This window comes from Heterocephalus glaber, unplaced genomic scaffold, assembly GCF_053883595.1.
Source record: "Heterocephalus glaber isolate CG9 unplaced genomic scaffold, H.glaber_assembly_v1.0 deba00001466, whole genome shotgun sequence".
NCBI classification, from domain to species: domain Eukaryota; kingdom Metazoa; phylum Chordata; class Mammalia; order Rodentia; family Bathyergidae; genus Heterocephalus; species Heterocephalus glaber.
In genome coordinates this window covers 884,153-895,831 of record NW_028258313.1, presented here as the reverse complement: position 1 = coordinate 895,831, position 11,679 = coordinate 884,153, and the positions used below count along the sequence as shown (strand labels likewise).

Genomic DNA, 11,679 nt, shown 5'->3' with positions numbered 1-11,679 from the left:
AAAACTCAACAAACCACAGAAAAATTCTGTAGGAGAGATACAAAGAAAAAAATAAACATAGATTTAGAGATACATACTTAAGTCTAACTAGAATAATATCTACTTGTGGATATACATTTCTAACATCACCTGGCACTTATTCAGTGTTGGGAGAATTTTTTCCCCTAAGAATTCTTCCTAATAACTAGTTCTAAACAGAGTACTAAGTAATTCTGTTGTGATATTGCACTTACTGTGAGCACATGCTACCACACAGAGCCCTCATGAGTGCCATTTCACCTCCATGTTCCTCAGGTTGTAGATGACTGGGATGAGCATCAGGGTGATGACCCCATAGAGCATGGAGATGAGTCTGTCCCTGGCAAGGGAGTGTCTGCTGGAGTAGGGCCGGATGTAGGTGAAGATGGCTGTGCCATAGAACAGACAGACCACCAGGAGGTAGAAGGCACACGTGGAGAAGGCTTTGCGCTTCCCTTCTGCAGACTGGATCTTCAGGATGGTGGAGATGATGTACACATAGGAGATCAAGGTGGTCAGGAAGGAAATGAATCCACTGATACCCCCTACCACTAAAACAAGCATTTCAGTCACATAAGTGGATGAGCAAGACAGGGCCACCAGTGGTGGGATATCACAATAGTACTGGTTGACCATGTTGGACTTGCAGAAGGACAGGCTGAAAGTGGACATTGTGTGGATGGTGGAATTGAGGAACCCGGCTGCCCAGGTCCCAGAGACCAGCTGAGCACAGCGAGCCTTGGTTATGATGACAGAGTAGCGAAGGGGGAAGCAGATGGCCACATACCGGTCATAAGCCATGACAGCCAGCAGGAAGACTTCAACTCCAACTAGGGCCACCAGGACATACAGCTGCAGAGCACACCCAACAAAGGAAATGCTGTGGTCCTCAGTCAAGAGGTTGTGCAGAATGTTAGGGGCAGTTGTTGATGGGCAGAATATGTCTAAGAGGGACAAGTTTGCCAGGAAGAAGTACATGGGCGTGTGCAGCTTTGCCTCAGTCCAGATGGCCAAGAGGATGGCCCCATTTCCCACCAAGGTGACCTGGTAGATGCTGGCAAAGGCGACAAAGAGAGGGTAGCGCACCTCAGGGAGGTCAGAGAGCCCGATGAGGATGAGCTGAGTCACTGTGGTGACTCTGTAGTTGTCCATCTCCTCTCCACGGGTGTCTTTCTGAAGGGAAGAAATCAGGGAACACAGGTTAGGGAGCCAACCAATGTGCTTCTGAGTAATTCTTGGAAAACAGCTCCAATTTTATTTAGAAATCTCAGTAATCTGAACCACTGTACTCACAGTATTTCTTGAAATAGTTACTCTCTGATGTTCATGGGGAGGGTGCCCTGTGATTACTATAGGAATCCCTGAAAATTCATCTCCTTTACTATGGTTTTTAGCTTTCCACATTGTTTGTGGTTGAACCCTCAGGGAGAGCTGATGGTGGCTTTCTCACATCCTTGTGGGGACTTGCTTCTTGTGTCTCATGTTACTTCACTGAGTAACTTTTATAATCTCTTGCAATACTAACATCTTTGGAAGCAGAACCTGTCTATGATGTATTGGGTTGTATCTTAGACATGTTTCATGCTATATATCAAATATTCAAGTATCATATAAATTATGGTTATAAATTATATACATGGGTATACTCTTTATACATAACTTTAAAAAATACTAGGAGTTATACAAATAATAACTCATAAATGAATAATGGGCCAAAGGATTGTATAAATGGTAGGTTATCTGTTCAAACTATGTACTGAAAAGACATGAGTAGAATGACATTGTAAGTTCAAAATTATATTATTGAAATCTGAACATTAGATTTGCCATAGCAGTCCACATAATCACAATGTTTAAGAAATTCATTGAAATTCTGAACATCAATACTCTGGAAATTGTTCTGTAGCTTAGTAAATTTATTTTCAAATTCCATGTATGTGACAGTGAATTCATAAATAAAAGTTGTCTTGAAAATAAAATGAAAAGGTACATTTTATAGACTCCTTCTAATATGCTCTGGCGAATTCATACAATGCTTTGTTTGCACAGTGAAGATGTAAATGATATATATGATAGATGATTTATTTTCACCAATGACATGAAGTTCCTTTCTGCTTTCATTTTTTTGCTTCTAAGATGTAATTGAAAATTGCCAAAAGTATGGGGCAGGTGGGGGTTACTTTTATCTCCTTAAGCAATACCAGTTTTGTGCCATAATTTGGAGAAAATCAACTTTTCTGGACAATCTCTTCAAATCATGAAATATGAGAAGAAATGGCAGTAATAATGACAAAGTGCTTGTGTACCATCCAGTTTTTAAGAAAGTTTAATTACTGACAATTATTTGAACAAAAAGCAATTGTCATGTCAGTTGTTATGTTTTCAATGTTCATGATTATAGAGAATTATTAAATTTTTGTCTACATCTCAGCATATAACTACTTTGAAAACAAGAGCAGAAATGGATAAATATTACAAAAAGTAATTTCTTAAGTATTAAATATTAATTTATATAACAAATATTTATTTTAATTTTTGCTCATATTTTAAAATTTGACTTTTTAAAATCAAAAATTATATGAAAGTAATAATCTAATTAATATGCCTAATATGTTGTATCTCATTACAGAATCACCAGGTAGACATCAAAAATTGTAACATATTTTACCTAAATTTTGCAATTGATTAATCTTGCTCAATAAAACTTATTCCCCTGATCAATAGAAAGAAGAATTTTTAATATGGTGAAGGGACTTACATTTATGTGAGCAATCTCTTATACAAATTCATCTATATCTTATTTATTTCTGGTCTAATTAGTAAAATAAAAGGGATATCTCATCAATAATGTGTTATTTAGGAAGAATTTCTATAGCCTGGCTCTTTAATCTGAAAGGCCAGTGGAGTAGTTCATTGACTAGGTGTTCAGAAAAGTTCCTGTGAAATGTCCTCTCCCCACATGACTGGTGTGGTTACTGGAATCAGTGCTAATTATAAGTACTCAGATATGCAGTGAGAATGAGGACAAGGAATGTGTGTCTAACATCAATTTTTATTGGAAATGGCCCAGAATTCCAGCACACTTATCAGTTATGATTTGCACTCTTGCCTATAGTTGATCCTAAAAGTACTATTTTTCTTTTCAAAAAAGTTACTTCAGGTTAATGCTACTTCAAAAATAGCACTAACCACATGAGCAAAAGTGTCATAAATTGATATTAAAACCAAAGAAAATTAAAATTGTTTTATTTACTATCAAAATCAAGACTATATTACTTTGAATAATGGGAGATCACATTACCAAGAAAAGTTTTCAGCAAGAAGAACAGAACACCATGCAGCCAATGGATTGTAGCAGTCAATAAAAGCAAACTCATCACTTATACTTGAAACTCGTGTCAGTTTTTAACCTACAGTTTATATTATGCCTACCTCCCTAAGGAAATATCATAAGAAGAATTCCACATGGAATATGCTTCTCTTGCTCAGAAATCCAAATGAGGGACCACTGACCAATAAATTTCATGTAAGTTTAACCATCATTCTAAATCACAGGTGTGACATTTTTGTTGGTTATAATGATCTAGGTTAAGGTAAAATGAAGATATTTTGTAGTAATTTCATGGGGAAGTAAGTCTAGTGATGCAGGCATGGTGGGGCATCCCTGTAAACTCAGCACTTCAGAGGCTGAGGCAGAAGGATGGCCATGAGTTTGAGGCCAGCCTGTGCTACATAGTGAGTTCAAAGCCAACTTGAGCTATGCAATGAGACCCTTCTCCAAAAACCAAAATAAATAAATAAGTAAATAAATAAATGAGTAATATTTAATTGGTGTTATGCTAACTTTGCTGTGATTATAGTAATCAGTCTTCCAACATATGGCTATACCATTAAAGTTTTTTATAAAACATTTTCATGGAAGAACAACAAACTACCTGAATTTTAATCATGATGGCATATTTTCATTTTGTGAAGACTATGTGTCATTCACATGAAGAACCAACATGAGAATAGTTTAAATTCAAAGTGTGTGGAAAAACAAACCCATTGTACCTATAACTCAATAGACAAGTGTACATTGATATATTGATTAAATATACAAATAATCTTTGCTGATAGATGATAAATAGAGGGAGGGGAGGAGGGAGAGAGAGAGTCCAAACACTTGCAATATGGCTAGGGAATATAAGGCCAAATGAGAGAGCTACATTATTTCAATTTTTCTAATTTTTGAAAGTAAAATGGAAAACTTGAAACATGAACATAAAAAATAGGAGAGAGATAAATAAATCTCACAGTTCACCCTGCAATCACATCCCTGCTCAACTTTATGTTACTGTAGAAAGAGCAACAGCTCAATTTCCCAACACATCTCGCCTTTGGGAACATTTCAGCCACAAGCACGTGCTCAGGTGGGCCATGTGTTTCTAGTCAACAGAGTTCCTGGGTGGGACCAGGGCTGGAGGGCCTGGGTTCACTTTTCAGTGGCTCAAAAGGAAAAAATTCATGTTTACTACTTTGGCATTTTTCAGTCTGTCTTTGGGTTTTATGTTACAGTCTTTGTAGTTCAAGAAACAGAATTTAATCTATATTTTTATATATGACTTTAATTATTTAGGGCTTGGAAAAATATTGATACCCCATTGTAAAATATGCAAATATGCCTATATATTTCACATGTCCCAAATCCTCATCTCTTCCTCTGGAATTCATTTGAAATTCGTGTGACTGGAGATCCCAATGCCTTGACTTTGAGACCTTTTCAGCACTGGCGCCCTCCCACACTCAGGGCCTTGCTTCTCTCCCCTCTGAACCTGCAGACCTGAACAGCGCAGCACCCACCCGTGCTCAGTTCTCCTCAGTGTCCTCCTGCTCCCAGGCCTGGACCCAGCACAGAGAGCGCCTGGCTCCCAGCTCCTCCTCGCCCAGGGGGTCAGAGGGCCACGGTCTGCCCACCAGGTTCCCGCTCCTGTAACCGCACACCGACCGGGGCACTTTACACAGGACAGGGCTGCTCAGACCCTTTCTCTGGGAGGCTGGGGCTACAGCAGTTCGGCCTGGGTCTCTGTGGCCTTGGGTCCGAACACCCTGGTGGACTGGAGCAAAGATCCCCACAGAAGACCAGAGCTTTGGGCGGCAGGCCTGGCTTGCAGGGTCTGCTCAGGACACCCCGGCCAGGGTAGATGAAGGTCTCCTCCGGCTCCACCTCCAGGACTCCTCCGCCTCTCTGTCCACCCTGGTGACCACGCTGCTCACACCTGCGCTCCGGGACACACGCATGTGAGCACTGCATAGCACACTCAGGCTGCAGCTGCACCAGCCGCACCAGGAGCAGGACGGGTCAGCACGGGGAGGCCCTGGAGAAGGCTTCTGAGGGCAAGTCCAGGGCCCTGGGTGCTGTAGCTATGAAAGTGTTACCAGGCCACCATCAAATGCAAGGGAATTCTGGGCACATTACTTTGTATCTGAAATAACTTTCATAAAAATAATGATTGCTCTTAGACACTGTGTATATTCTGACTTCTCTCTGTGTGTATATGCAACATGTTATAAATAACATCTGGCTCATAGAATTTAAAATATTAATGCTAAGCTGTTATACATTGTACTTTTAATTTGTCTTCAAATTAGATAGAATGATTTATCCAATCTCTTCAGAAGTTACTTGCTCTCTCACTAGTCTTACTACATTGTCCAAATATATATGTTTTATCTGTTTTAAATTAAATATTTTCAAACTACATATATTGATACTCAGGCTGAAATATTTGAAAAACATCTGCCTTATTAGACACATTGCAATAGTTTTACCACTGAATTTTTGTTTAGTATTTGTATTTATCACTATTATTCATTTTCTTGTTTTATGTATTTTTATGATGGAGTTAGCTGTATGGGGATAGCACTCATCCAAATAACATCAATGAATATGCCTTTCAGTCTGCTGGTTACAATTTCCAATCTACGATTCATCCAGTTGGAACAAGACAATAGGTTCAGATGAATGAGATACACATATGTGATATGTGTATATTCCAGTGTGTGATCACTGATAGAGAAGGTGGTTAATTTCTACATTCTTTTTAATAGTAGTAGAAGTGAATCACACTTTGAATTTTCCTTTTACCATGGAGTGTGTGGTTAGGGCAATAACTCAACAGATGTCAGAGTACAGAGATGGAAGTCCTGGACACCTGAGGAAGAGCATGTCCTGAGCTGGCTGCTTCATTGTAAAGCACAAAGTGCCTGGAGAGAAGACGACCCTTCTTTCCATAATGCAGTACTGCTCCATGACTCAGGTCACCTGCTGCATTTATTGTTTTCATTAATTTTATTGGTACATTTTAGGTATATAATACAGTTACATTCATCATTGGAAATTTGCACCTTTACATAATCTCACTTGGTTCTTATTTTTTCCCCATTCCTCTGTCCTCTCTTCAACCCCTCCATGCTGCATTTTTTGTAACAGTTATTCTTTCTAGACTGTCAAGATCTATGGCTTTATATTTCTAGAATTTAAAATATTAATACTAAGCTCTTATTCATTGCAGTTCATATTGTCTTCAAATTAAATAGAATGATTAATCCAAACTCTTTCTTCTAAAAAATTACTTGGTCTCTTACTGGTCTCATTACAGTGTATGTACAGGTGCGATGGTTACTTTGTGCAGATTTGCATGACCCCATGGTGTTCCTGTGAAATTGTGCTGCATGTGTAGATCCATGTAATGAGCAATGGCCTTTTTATAGTGTTTTCCCCTGCAGCCCATCAGTGTGGCCCATGCATTCACTTCATCATTTAATACCCTTTATCAGCCTTTTGTGCTATGCAGCAAAAAAGTAATGTACACGCTGCACTTAGGGATTTAAGTATTATGTTTTTCTTTGGTGTTATTATTAAATGTCTGACTAGTTTTTATTTTGCCTTGTCAGTTTTCCTTGCTGTACATAGATATACAATAGATTTTTCAATTTTGATATAATATTCTGTGTTTTTGGTTATAGAATTGTCTGCTTGATGTTTCAAGCAGTTTTCCTCTGGATGTAGATTCATAATATTTTATCAATTGAAAATTGTAATAGAATTTCTAGTTTTAGTTTTTTTAGGACTCTCCACACTGATTTCCATAGTGGTTGTGCTAGTTTACATTCCCACCTTCAATGTAGAAAGGTTCCTTTATCTCGGGACTCACCAGCATTTGTAATTATTTGATTTCTTGACTGTAGGCATTCTTTCTGGAGTAAGATGGAATCTCAGCATTGTTTTAATTTGCATTTCTCTAATGCCCAGCGATGTTGACCATTTTTCATTACTTATTGGAATAATGGTAGGGGAACTAAATCAGACACAAAACTTTACATATCACATGGTTTCTCTTATATGAGAAACCCAAAATATAAATAAAGAGGAAAATAAAGGATTGCTACTAAGAAGTAGGGATAACTTTTTCAAATGAAAGAAGAAGAGATGGAGTGGAAGAGAAGAAAGGGCAAAAGGATTTGTGAAAAGAGAGAACTGAACAAAGATGTAATTAGAGCTTTTTCAAATGGGAAAGGGACCAAAAGTTGAAGGGAGTGTGAAGGTATGGGAGGGAATGGGACAAAAGAGATGAAGATGGGTTGTGGACATGCACCAAATCCCCATGGGAAATGCAATCATTATGCATTTCAAAATGTCCCAATAAAATACAGAATTAATTAAAGCAAGGAAAACAAAGAAAATCATGATGTCTGTGACTAGGGCATTTTTGCTCCTTTCTTTGTCCATGACCACAGAGAGCTAGCACTTTGCTGATAGGTGAAGTGAGAAGTCTCCGTCTACTCACTTTGCAGGCCTCAAGCACACATTACACTTAGGTTATGACACCCACACCCTCCCACCCTCATCACCAGGACGCACTCGTCCTGAGTGAGGGGACTTGTGCACCTCCTGCTGGCATCTCCACCTCCCCTTCCCTCCACCTCTCTTCATTGCTCTTCTCCATCTTCCATGTGACTTCCACTGTGTCAGGCCCTCGGACATGTCGGATCATGCAGCAATCGCCTGTCTGTTCTCAGCTTCTTTCACTGAGCACAAGGCTTCCAAGGTCCACCTGGGCTGTTACACAAGTAGGATTGCTTGGGGGGTTTACTCCAAATAATATTGCAGTGTCTGTGAGTCACATTCTATTGCTATGTTCATTTGGACACTGAAATTGTCACCTGTCTTGGATGCTCTGAATGATACTGTAGTGGATGAGTGCAGATAGCAATCGAAGACCCTCATTTCCTTCCTTTAACTATATGCTTAGTGGAACTTCAGAATCCTAAAAGAGTTCTTTATTTATTTTATATGGAATCTCTGAGATATGTTTCATAGTTTGTAAACCTACTGATACTCTCAACAACAAGGTACAAGTGTTCATTTTCCCCGAATCTTCACCAGCACTTACTATGAGGTCTATGAGGTGGGATCAAAACATGATGAATGTTGGTATTACAAAAGTGATTATAGCAGTAAAATACATATTCTCATTAATCCCCTCAGAGTACTCTCCTCCCTTAGTACAAATTTCTATTTGACACAGCTATTCCTCTCCTTGGTATCTTCCCAAAAGAATTAAAAGCAACATAGCATAATGATATATACACAGCCATGTTTAAAGTTGCAGAATTTGTTATAGCTAAATCATGGAAACAGCCAAGATGCCCATCATTGGATGAATGGATGAAGAAGATGTGTTTTTTTAATATAAGGGACTACTACTCTGCCATAAGAAAGATAAAATTGACACATTTTTGAGTAATGGATGTACCTTGAGACCATACTCCTAAGTGAAAAAAAGTGGACATACATGTTTAAATATTGCAATATTTCTCTGCTGTGAAAAACCAAAAGGGTAAATAAAGACTGAAATGTATAATAGCTATTCTGAGGAGGGGAACAAGGGAGGGGGAAGGGAAATGAAAGAAGGGGAAAGAAAAAAGACAATAGAAGGAAAAATTGGAAACAAAGGTTTTGTAAATAAGGAGGGAAAGACTGGTTGAAGAGAGGGGAAGGGATGGGGGAAAAAAGAAGAATCAAGATATATCATGTGCAGGAAAAAATTCCCTATGATGATGAATGTGATCATTATACACATCTACAGTGTACCAATAAAACTGTACTAAGGAGAGTAACAGAGGTGGTGAGTGTAAAAAATGTGCCATTTACACTGGATGGAACACTCTTCCACGCTAAAATGGAGAAATTTCTTTCATGTGCACAAGTATGGCCGCACCTGGAGGACACTCTGCTATGTGAAATGGGGGGGCACAGGAAGACAAACATGCCATGATTCACTTATGTGTGATTCTCACAACGCTGACTTCACAGACCTACAAAGAAAAATTACTGTTACCAGATTAGTAGACGGGATTAGATGGGGAGATAGAAAATATTAGCCAAGTGTATACATTTCCATTAAACAGAAAGAATAAGCTGAAGTGATTTTCTTAACTACTTTGCTCATTGCTGAGACAAAATACCCAACACCCACAATTAAAAGGAAAAGTTCTTTTAGCTCACAGTTTGTAGAGGTTTTAATCCATAGTTGGCTGACTTCAAGGCAGAATGGCATGGCAGAGGGGCACTGCAGAGGAGATACAGTCCATGGCAGGCAGAAGGCAGGAAGCAGCAAGGCAGAAGTCTCTCCCATTTATTCCTTCCAGGCTTTTGGATGGTGCCACCCCAACCAGGGTGGGCTTCCCATTATCCACACCCAGAACCATGCTTAACATATCAGTGGCCCAATTAGTGTTCACACACTCATAATCCCAGCATAACAATTTAATCACACACCCTAGATCCAGCCATCTCAGGAAAGCTGCACCTATGAGTGCATGAGGCTGTGGGGGGACATCTAGATACAAGTCATAAGAGTGATCAGTTGCCCAGAATGTTGACTCTAATAGCAATGTATTGCATATTATTCATGTGCTAAAAAAAGTAGATCCTGAGTGTTACATCCCCCAAACTGGTAAAAATATCAAATGATAGAGTTCTTAAATTGTCACATTTAAGCATTATGTTTTGTAAAACATAAGTAATCACACTGCATCACATAATTAGATACGATTGTTATTTGTCAATGAATAATTGAATTAATTAATAAATGAAATTATTAAAAGAAAAAAATTCTAGAAATAAAAAGTTTCCCGTAAGAAAATACTTGTTTCATGGTTGAAATACTCTAACTTATGATGATACATTAATTCATAATGCACAAAAACAAATAGTAACATGAAATTTTATGAAGCCACTAAGAAAAATAATACTATCTAGATAGAAGGACAAAAAGAACAGGAGTGACCCAATTTTATAATTTAACTCTAGAAAATAAAAGTCAATCTACTTGTTCATTCAAAATTCTGGAGGAAAATATACCTGGACAGAAAATCTGAACACAAATTTAAATTGAAATTATTAGGACAAAATAAATTTATGTTTAAACATTCGAAGATTCATAATTGTTAACACACTATCTTTGTAAGAGTGACATATAAATACAAATTAGAGATTGATTTTTACCTTGAGAACAGCTAGGCAAATGAGCTAGGTACAGACATATTTTGAAAAGAAATGTGCCTATGTTAGCTTGGTTGGAGCAAATATTTCTACAAATGCAGAAATCACACTAATTTGTACCTTGCATACAGTTGTGATTGTCACCTATACCTAGAAAAAGTTAGAGAAGAATGGATGTAGCCTGTTCAGTGGTTAAACACTGAAATTTGAGGTATCTTAAGGATCAGAGGAAGGTGAGCCACATCCAGACCTTCACCAGGACATGATCTGGATGACAGGAGGTCCATGGTGCCAAACACCACTTGCTTCTGCCAGGAGGAATAAGTATGGAAGTGCAGGGAGCCTGCTGGACCTGTTGTTCCCATGCTGGATGGGGGATAAATGGGCACCAGAGCCTCAATGCTGAGTTTTTCCCAGAAAGGCTTCTACATGAAACAGGTGCAGAATTTGGAGCTCAATTTGGTTCTGAGACACAAAAATATTATGTATTTTAATCACTAGGGTGCAGATTCAGATCTTCAGAGTCAGAAAAATAAAATGCTTACCATTATGAGAGAATCCATTAATACAGGTTACTTGAGAAAAATTTAACTGACATGGAAGCATCATCTGCTGCTCTCCAGGTAAATCCCAATAGCATTCATTTTTCCATCTGTCTCTGTGTTACACTCTGATTCTTGTTCTTCATTACAGCCAAAGTTTGAGAGGATCAACATGATGCATCTTTTCATCCAGAACCCAAAAGATTCTAAACTATAGTATTTTGTAGCCCAGTTTGTTTGTGTCCTAGATTACCTTTAATCTATCAAAAGCATTTTAGAAGATGAACCAGAAGGGGCTGGCAAGGTTCTCAGTGTTGATCACCCCATTGTGTTCTCAGGCCTAAGTTGTCCCCCGTCTAATCCCCTTGTCATTTATCCCAGCCTGAGTGGAAGACCAAATGCAAAGAGTACAGTGCAGACATCAGGGTCTTCTCACAGGGCCACTCAGTGGACTTCCTGAGGTTGGTCAGATCCAGCACCTAGGTTCTCTCAGCCGCACAGGTGTCTGGTAATTTGGAACAGGTATTGCATGCCCTGCTCCTATGGTGCCTGACTTTGTTGTCAGCTGAA

At 38.6% G+C, this 11,679-nt stretch overlaps 1 pseudogene; it reads right to left on the bottom strand.

Moving 5' to 3' along the window:
* Positions 1 to 229: 229 nt before the first annotated feature.
* LOC147826517 (olfactory receptor 5V1-like) lies at positions 230 to 1,170 on the bottom strand (annotated as a pseudogene).
* Positions 1,171 to 11,679: the final 10,509 nt, after the last annotated feature.